The sequence below is a fragment of the Salvelinus fontinalis genome, chromosome 5 (assembly GCF_029448725.1).
Source record: "Salvelinus fontinalis isolate EN_2023a chromosome 5, ASM2944872v1, whole genome shotgun sequence".
In the NCBI taxonomy this organism is placed as follows: Eukaryota; Metazoa; Chordata; class Actinopteri; order Salmoniformes; family Salmonidae; genus Salvelinus; species Salvelinus fontinalis.
Genome location: NC_074669.1, coordinates 32533203 through 32543473, shown reverse-complemented (window position 1 = coordinate 32543473; position 10271 = coordinate 32533203). Strand labels below are relative to the sequence as shown.

At 44.3% G+C, this 10271-nt stretch overlaps 1 pseudogene; it reads right to left on the bottom strand.

Annotated features, from left to right (window-relative positions):
• Window positions 1–4215: 4215 nt before the first annotated feature.
• LOC129856073 (GDP-mannose 4,6 dehydratase-like) overlaps window positions 4216–10271 on the bottom strand; it is a 182159-nt pseudogene continuing 176103 nt past the window's right edge.

Below are 10271 nucleotides of genomic sequence, written 5' to 3'. Positions count from 1 at the left end.
AATACAAGCTGCTGCTACTCTGTTTACCTTATATATGTTGCCTAGTCACCGCTATACATATCTACCTCCATCACTCCAGTATCCCTTCACATGTAACTACGGTATTGGTGCTGACCCTGTATATAGTATGCTTACTTACTCATTTACTTACTTATTGTGTTCTTCATATTTCTTCTTATCACTCACGTGCGTTTCTTTCTAGCATTACGTTGTTATTGATTATTGCATTGTTGGGTTTTAACTTGACACTTCAAAGGCACTTACATATCTTGTTTTGCCCATTCTCCCTCTGAACGGCACACATACACAATCTCAATCGTCTCAAAGCTTAAAAATCCTTCTTTCACCTGTCTCCCCCCCTTCATCTACACAGATTGGAGTGGATTTAACAAGTGACATCAACAAGGGATCATAGCTTTCACCTGGTCAGTCTTCGTTACTGAAAGAGCAGGTGTTCGTCATTTCTTTGCACACTCAATATTCTCAATATAAAGGCTCTAGCCAGAAAACGAGTTCTGTCTCTCTGGTAACAAGAGACCACATAACCCCCCCCCCAAAAAAATCATCATCCAACAATGGGTTGGCTCATCAAGGTTGAGTTGAACTAGCACAGATTAGTCCTTACATAGACCACCTAAATTATAGGGCCCAGAGTTTTCCCTGGTCACGCTCATTAAACCCTCCTAACCCAGGTGCTGTAAGGTATCTTCCTAGGCAGAGATCCAGCTGGTTGACTGATCTACAGTATGTGATCTGTCTGATGTGTGTTCATCACTCTGTCATAGTAGATATGAACTACAGTCAGTCAGCATTACCACACGGGGCGGTTGGGGTTTCCCAGCCAGCCCTCAGAAAGGTTACCAAAACACCACCACTGTTTATTTGACTCCACTCACTACAACTATTGCGTTCGTGTCACTGTCCCTCTCTCTTCTAAATCAGGATGCTTTAATAAACGATGCAGTGACGTGTGTGTTTCTGATGAGCGTCTTACGCACGTCTCACCGTGCGGAATGACAGACATCCCGGAAGCAGGAAGACGTTAGTACTTGTAGATCCCCCCCCTCCATGTCATATTCCTGACTCACACACGCACACACTGCTCAGGCAGAAGTTTGTTGAGGTGTGGCATGTTGATGGAGTTATTTGTTAATGACGTGCATTAGTAAAGGGGAGGATTCCAACTTAAGAAATCTGTATTCTTATCAACAGTCTGCATCCACAGGTATGCTTTTTTTAAAAACTGTCTCACAGGTGTGTTTGTGAACCCAACTAATCCAGTTCCGCCACGGTCATGTTCTCACATCGTGCAAAACACACTTATGTTTATTTTTTTTATTTTTTTAGCTCTCTCTTTCTCTCCCTCCCTCTCTTTCTCTCTCTTTCTCTCCCTCCCTCCCTCTCTCTCTCTCTCTCTCTCTCTCTCTCTCTCTCTCTCTCTCTCTCTCTCTCTCTCTCTCTCTCTTTCTCCATATCTGTTTATCTGTGCGTAGTGTATCCTTCCTTGCAGTTTTATCTCTCTGTCCATGCAAAAGCAAGGAGAGACACAGATCTATTCTAAACCCTGCTCTCTTATCACTCCTGTCTCGTTGCGTTGTCATGCTGGCGTGTCTACAGTAGGTTCTAATGGGTCAGCGTGCAGTGTTTGCCCTCTGTTTTCCTTCAGCAGCGGTGGCAGAGGTAGCAGGGCATGATGAAAGACTGAGAAGGTCACCTTTTTTTTGTTGTCTACTCCAAAATGCATGAAAAGTGAATTATGTTATCTTTCTTTGATATTTTGATCACAATGACATCACCAGCCAATTGTATATTAACCCCCAAAATGATTTAGCGTTACTGCTGTATTTTAGCTAACAATTATCGCATACATCTATTACTAAGGTTGGCTACACTTCCAGGATTACAAGCTATCTAGCTAGTTACCTCGGAGGTTTCCTGGCCGATCTGATGAGAATCTGGGGAAGATATGTAACTTGTTGTAACTTGTCATGCTGATCTGAAAAGTGCGTCCCGGGAGAATTTTTGGTTTAAAATAATAATAATTATTTTTTGAATATTTGGGGACTTGGTGGCAACGGTTTAGCAGTGTCAGTGCGCCACTGCTAAATTATTATAGGGGAAACGCTGGTGTTACTTATAATGTGTCAGTAGTGTGTTATAATTAAGCAATAAGGCCCGAGGGGGTGTGGTATATGGCCAACATAACACGGTTAAGGGCTGTGCCTGGATACGCCGTTGTATATTGGCCATATATCACAAACCCCCGAGATGATTTATTGCTATTATAAACTGGTTACCAACCTAATTAGAGCGGTAAACATACATGTTTTGTCATACCAAAGGTATACGGTCTAATATACCATGGCTGTCAGCCAATCAGCATTCAGGGTTCGAACCACCCAGTTTATAATAAACTTTTGTGTTCCTAATTGGTCACTGCACTGTGGTGTGTTATTACATGACCTCTTTCAAATAGGTTGGGTCATTATTTCTGTAGAATGATTCTAACTATTCTAAGTCTTGCATAAAGTATACACATAGGGAGGTCAAAGCAGTTGTGGTTTTCAAGCTACCTTAGAAATGACCTGATATTCACCTAAGCCAAAGACTACCTAGTGAAGTGGCTGTGTGTCCTATGATGTGTGGGTGTGTTGTGTTGGAGGGAATGTGTGTACGTGACTTGGATGAACTGTAACCTTCACTTCCATATTACTCATGGTGGGAAAACGTTAGTATCTGGCTCTGCTGTGGGCCCAATCCAGAACTGTCAATCAAACGACAACAGAGAAGAATAACCTCCTGTTTCTACCTGTGTCAACCCCGAGGACGGCATCAGATCAGTGACATCACAAAACAGGTTTCAACCCCCAACAATCTGAGGAATACGCTTCTGGCTTCTTCCTAGAACTTGGAACTCTTCTTGCTATTTAATGTTGTTTAATATTATAATAATCCATTTTAATGTACGTGCTTTTCACAACACCCAAAGTCACTTTACATGCAGAAGAAAATCAGCAGGATAAAAAGCAATACGACCACACATTCAAAAGTCCACTAAACAGGCTAACCATGGACACCACTAAACGTGATGACAGACTAGCCAAGGAAGTGAACTAGACAGAGGATAAGCTAAGACAACAGGTCATCTGGGTAAGCCTGCGTGAAGAGGTGTGTCTTTAGTGTGGACGTGAATATGTGTATGGATTGTGAGGTTCTAACATGGACAGACAGGGAGACCCAGGGTTGGGGGAACTGCACTTTAATCATCTCACCAGTCACTGTGTCGTTGATCAAGTCCAGTGACACAAAGGGTGATGCTCTTAGACACATATAGATAGATATGCTGTTTATCACTTTAGCTTTTGTGGCCGGCGTCAAACACCTCCTTTTGAAAGGTCATGAGAAATAGAGACTAATTATGTTTCCATGAAAGAATGTCATCCACAATTAAACACTAATTATACTGTATGTTACTGTGTTTTTTTCTTCCTTTTTTTCTCTCTTCCTTTTTTTCTCTCTGTCTCTGTCTCTCTCTTTCACTCTCTGTGCCTGTCTCTCTCTCTCACACACACACACACACACACACACACACACACACACACACACACACACACACACACACACACACACACACACACACACACACACACACACACACACACACACACACACACACACACACACACACACACACACACTGATGACCTAACATGGCCTTATTAAGAGGGTGATCCGGGGGCTGAACAGAAGGTATAAGGGGCTTCACCTGTTTTACCTCACATGTTTACTACCAACCTCACCTTCACCAGTTGGTGGGTGTGTAGAGAGGTTGAGGAGGGTTGCTTCTATGCAACTCAACCACAAATATAATCCAGCCTGGAAGGGAATTCCTCCATGCTCAACTAACCACAGTCTCCCTCTCTACCTGACTGTTGCATCATATCACTCCGACAGACATAGAGTCACCAGCAGAGAGGGGCGAGCAGGACAGACAGAAGTGAAGGTTAAAAAAAATGAGACAGAGACAAAAAGATATGGAAAGGAGGAGAAGTGAGAAATAATCAGATAGCGATAAAAATAGCTACAAGAAAGAGGAGGAGAAATAAAGACACACGAGAGAAAGACCTACAGGTATAGAAGACAAATTAGATAAAGAAAAACAAACAGAGAGGGAAGGGACGAATTTCAATGTATCACTGAGCCTACTCCTCCTCCTCACCTCTCTGCCCGAGGGCACTGAGACAAACCGCAGAGAGGAGCTGTCAATCACAACACAATTTTTGCCCCACAGTGACACATGACCTTGGAAATATGTCAGCCGTACTGTGATGCGTCAACATAGACACTGGCGCTGTCAGACTCACACCTCTCTCTCTGTATTGTGCACGTAAGGTTACCCACAACTGTAACGAGTGCGCAGAGAGTCGGGAAGCAAGTTCCGGTAGTGAGTGTTTTAATGAAATAAAACGGAACATAATACAAAGCAGAAACACTAACAGCACCCAGGCGAGAAACAGAAACAATGACGGCTGGGGAAGGAACCAAAGGGAGTGACATATATAGGGCAGGTAATCAGGGAAGTGATGGAGTCCAGGTGAGTCTGACGACGCGCAGGTGACAAGTGTGCGCCATAACGAGCAGCCTGGTGACCTAGAGGCCGGAGAGGGAGCACACACGACACACACACACTCTTGGGTTGCTGACAAAGCTCTGTGCAGACGCACACTATCACAAGCAAACTGAAGAGTGAAAAGATACAGACAAATACCTGAGAATCTCATCACCTGAGAAACTGTGTCTTTTTCTTTCCACTTCTCAGAGATTAGGCTAATCAGATTCATCATGAACAATAACGTCCGACATAAATAAAGAATGTGAATGTGTGTGTGTGTGTATGTGTTTTTGATGTTGGGGAAGTGTGAAATGCTGATGACCTAACCTGGCCTGTCTCACGTTAGGATTGTGCTTAAGAGGAGGCAAATGGCTAAAACACCTCAGTTTACAACGAACAGCACGGCTGTGCTGTCAGCTGCCTGGAGGGGTGTGTGAGTTTGTTTCAGTCCATTTGGGCGTCTTTTGTGATTCAAATGACCCTCAACTGGTTGATCACCATGTTCTTCAACTTGAAGACAAATTGGGGAGACACAAATTGTCCGCCAATTTGGCTCAGGGGCTCATTCATTCGGAAATTACTGGGACTTTTCGTGCTTCTAAAGCTTGTTTGAAAGTGTTACAGACAGAGACGTGCAGGGGGAGAGAACAGTATGGGTTGTTGTTTATCACGCTCATAGTCTGATTCCCTTTAATACATTACTTTGTCAACTTAGGTTGCCATTCTTATTACCTGATGTTAAAAGTACTCTGATTTACATGTAATATCAGTGTTTTCTTTCTATCTATCTGATTACCGGCGATTGTGTGAGAGACCATACAGTTATCAGTCATAACACAGCCAGTAGACATCTGTAGGTCCAGCTCTCCCTCTCTGTCGTTGTGTTGCTTTTCGATGTATATCCCATCAATAGGTGCTGAAAGAGAACTCAAATTTAGGCTTGCAACACCGTATGGTTTGGGTGTATGAGCGTATACTGTGAGTTAGATTTGGTCAGTTTGGTCAGTTTGCTGCAAGTCTTTCTGTGTTGAGTGAAGAGCCGTCTCAGAGTCTGTCACATTAACTGTGTTGAGGGAGGGAGGCAGGCAGAGACAGAAAGAGACAGAGTAACATACAGTCCGCATGTAAATCAAATCAAATTTTATTTGTCACATACACATGGTCAGCAGATGTTAATGCGAGTGTAGCGAAATGCTTGTGCTTCTAGTTCCGACAATGCAGTAATAACCAACGAGTAATCTAACCTAACAAATTCCCAACAGCTACCTTATACACACAAGTGTAAAGGGATGAAGAATATGTACGTGAAGATATAAGAATGAGTGATGGTACAGAACGGCATAGGCAAGATGCAGTAGATGGTATCGAGTACAGTATATACATATGAGATGAGTAAGGTAGGGTATGTAAACATACAAAAGTGGCATTGTTTGAAGTGGCTAGTGATACATGTAGTACATCAAGATGGCAAGATGTATCAAAGTAGTGAATAATCTCTTTTTCCAGGTGTGAGGTGTATTGTTTAAGAACAGAGTAAGGTTTGGGGGGGGTCCCTCTGTCAGGGGTTCCCCTGGCTTCCCCTGATGGCGTGTAGGGTTACCCAAGGGTGTTTGGGACAGGATTAAGGTAGTGTTTTAACTCCAGGACCCTCTGATCTGTGAGATGGCCCTAGAGGATTAGGACTAAGACCCAGCTGAGTGATGCTGCAGGATTATAGAGGAATCTCTGCAGACTGATGATTGGGATAGACCTCCACACACACCTGAGGATGGGGCAATCTGTCTTATAGGCTGGGAAGAGAAAGTAGAAACCTGAAGAACCACTGTCCTCCCTCTGAAAGACTTGAGATATAAATAGGAGCAGGATGTTTTGTCAGATATACATGTATGGTTGTAAAACAGAAAGGTTGAACTGGGTAGAGAAAGTATTTGGACACAGGATCACTGGGGGTGAGGAGAAAGAGAGTCAAAGTGCAAAACACACCTGTGTTTCTTTCTTTTTTTCTCTCTCTCTCTCTCTCTCTCTCTCTCTCTCTCTCTCTCTCTCTCTCTCTCTCTCTCTCTCTCTCTCTCTCTCTCTCTCTCTCTCTCTCTCTCTCTCTCTCTCTCTCTCTCTCTCTCTCTCTCTCTCTCTCTCTCTCTCTCTCTCTCTCTCTCTCGCTCTCTCTCTCTCTCTCTCTCGCTCTCTCTCTCTCCACTGAGTCACTCCAGGTGAAGGCAGGCAGGATGTGAGAGTTCTTTAGGAAAGAAGAGAGAATGAGGAGCATTTAACCTCTGATCCCTGACCCCTAAGACAGGAAGTATGTGTGACACTGCTCCGACGGCTTAGCATTGTTCCCCTGCTCAACTGGAAGTACCTGTTATTGTCTGGATCTCTGTGCGTGTGTGAGCATGTTTCAAACGTCAGGATATAATTCATCAGTACAAGAGTATCATTGAAAAAGTGTCTCTTCAGACAAATACCTTCATATATAGGAGGGTTCTTTGCATAATAGCCAAGTCACTAGCACAGCTAGTTTATGTGCAACTTATCTATTGTCTGTATGCGAGAGTGTCTGTAATGCATGTACTGTATGTGAGTGTATGTCCCCAGGCTGTGTGCTAATGTGTGTGTAATTCGTCATTAGCCCTGTCAGTGTGTGTGTGTGTGTGTTTGTGTCTGACATGAGCTCATTTATCTCCCTATAGCCCCTCGGGAGAGGGGAGGGAGGGATGGAGAGGTGGGAGGACAGACTGGGCTGAGAGTGATAGGGGGGAGCACGCACAAAGGGAGGGAGCAGGCTGGGGGAGGGCAGAGGGGTTGTGCAGGTGTGCTCTGGTCTGGTCTGGTGAGTGTTGTCGAGGGTGACTGATACATGCAGATTTGTTGTGGATGGGAGAGGGGGTGGGGGGGGGGATAACTTGTGCAGGTGTGCTTAAGAGGTGGTGTGTGCGTGGGGAGGGGTGGAGGGTGTGTGGAGCTTAGTCAGAATCAGTTTTTTTGGAGAATAGGTACCAGCTTGGGCGTTGATTTTCAGTCATTGACAGATTTGTGAGAAATTGAAGATGGTGTGGTAACTGTGGTTAGTAGGGGAGTGTACTGTTGCCCTTGATATGTGCTGATAGAGCAATGTAAAACCGTAAAGTGGTGTGGTTTAGTTGAGGTTATAAGTCACTGTGTGGAATAGGAGAGTGTCTCTGTTTTTGTTTGTCTGTGGTGTACAGGTCTTGTTGAGGCTCAGTCGAACTGCCTAAACCATAAACTGGAGCCTCATTCAGGTGATAGAGCTATCATTTCCTCTGGGCTGTGGTAGTTGCAGTACAAGTCACAGCTAGTCCCAGGGGTTGGTTAAAGGGATACTTCTGGATTTTGGCATTGAGGTCCTTTATCTACTTCTCCAGAGTCAGATGAACTCGTGGATACCATTTTTATGTCGCTATGCACAGTTTGAAGGAAGTTGCTAACTAGCGCTAGCGCAATTGCTAACTAGCGTTGGCGCAATGACTGGAAGTCTATAGGTACCTGCTAGCATGCTAGTAAATACCCATAGACTTCCAGTCATTGCGCTAACACAAGTAAGCATTGGCTCACAAAACTACCTCTAACTTCCTTCAAACTGAACACAGAGACAAAAAAAAGCTATCCAGGAGATCACCTGACCCAAGGGAGATAGATAAAGGGCCTCATTGCCAAAATCCCAAAGTATCCCTTTAAGGTTGAGCTCAGACAACCACTCGTTAGTGTAGAGTACATTGTGTAGGCGTTTCACCTGGGGTTTATTTTGGTACTCAACTAGTGTAATGGTTTAGGTTTGATATGAATGGTTGTCGGGGAGGCGGTTTTTAAGTGGCATGCGGTGTTTATTTATGTTGGATGTTATTGTTCATGATGAATCTGATTAGCCTAATCTCTGAGAAGTGGAAAGAAAAAGACACAGTTTCTCAGGTGATGAGATTCTCAGGTATTTGTCTGTATCTTTTCACTCTTCGTTTTGCTTGTGATAGTGTGCGTCTGCCCACAGCTTTGTCAGCAACCCAAGAGTGTGTGTGGGCAACCTTACGTGCACAATACAGAGAGACAGGTGTGTGTGTGTTTGTGAGTCTGACAGTGCCGGTGTCTATGTTGATGCGTCACAGTGCGGCTGACATATTTCCAAGTTCATATGTCACTGTCGGGCATAAAGTGTGTTGTGATCTACAGCCAGGTTAGGTCAACAGCATTTCACACTTCCCCAACATCAAAACGCGCACACGCACACACACACACTTGACTCACCACTTCAGTAGGACGGTAGTACTTGGGGTCCACATTCATGTGCGCCACCCCTGTTGACTGGCAACGACCAACCTCGTTCTCATCCTTCCCCTCCCACCTGGAGAGAGAGAGAGACGTATTACAAGCAACATTGTAAATACAACCCATAATTATCTATTTTCCCTTTTGTACTTCAGCTCTCTGCACATTCTTACAACACCGTTCATTTCCATAATATAACATTTGAAACGTATGTGAGTGTAATGTTGACCGTTCTTTTCTGATTGTTTATTTCACTTTTGTTCATTAAACATAAGTTTCCCATTCCAATACAGCCCGTTGAATTGAATTGATAGACATATAGGGGGAGAGAGAGAGGGAGAGAGAGAAAGGGAGGGAGAGATAACTATTTGTGTGTGTAAAGTTTACTGTTAATGTCTGTTTGTTTTTGTGTTTGTTTTGTTGAATTCACTTTGTCGGTTTTGTCATTGTTGTTTTGTTTATTTCACTTGATTTGGCAATTTAAACATGTTTCCCATGACAATAAAATCCCTTTGAATTGCATTGGGAGAGAGAGAGAGAGAGAGAGAGAGAGAGAGAGAGAGAGAGAGAGAGAGAGAGAGAGAGAGAGAGAGATGTTATCAGTTAGTTGAGTGACAGGGGTAACTCCCATAAACTACATCTGTCCTCTTCTTTCCCCTCTATCTCTTTTCTCTTTATCACTCCCTCTTCCCTTCCGGTGGGTAGTTTGTTGCTGTAAGGTCTGTAGCAGACAAAACATGTCACACACCTCTCTGTCTGACTGATCTGCCTCTACCACAACATGATGTGAACATTCACAGGTGTGTACATCTGACTGGGTACTTCTCTGACTCACAGATGCGGGTATGTGTCGTGTGTGTTTTTCTGTTTGTGCATGCATGGCATGCGTGTGTGTGCATGCATGCATGTGTGTGTATACTTACACAATGGTTTTGCCCACTGGACTTCTCCACAAACTCCCTGACACTATGGACCTCCCCTGTCACTATGGACCTCCCCTGTCACTATGGACCTCCCCTGTCACTATGGCCAAGTCCTCTGGCTCTTCCTCCTGAAGCATCAGCTCCGAGGGGAGGGGGGGGGGGGGATTGTGAGAGGTTAAAACACTGATAGACACAGACAGACAGACAGTCACATGATTGGTCACACAGATTGGAGTAGAACCATGTTCCTGTTCCTGACAGACAGGAAGTGAACCTGTGACCTCAGAAAGGGGGGACCACACCACCCAAACCACTGTCCTGACGTCACCGCAAAGGCTCATGGGACACGTACCGTGGGAAAGGAGGAGAGAGAGATCCCGGAGGCTTTTTGTGCTAGCACACACACTGTCATAGTATTTTATCTTTCAAACGCACACACATTCACAGTATTCTCACTTTTC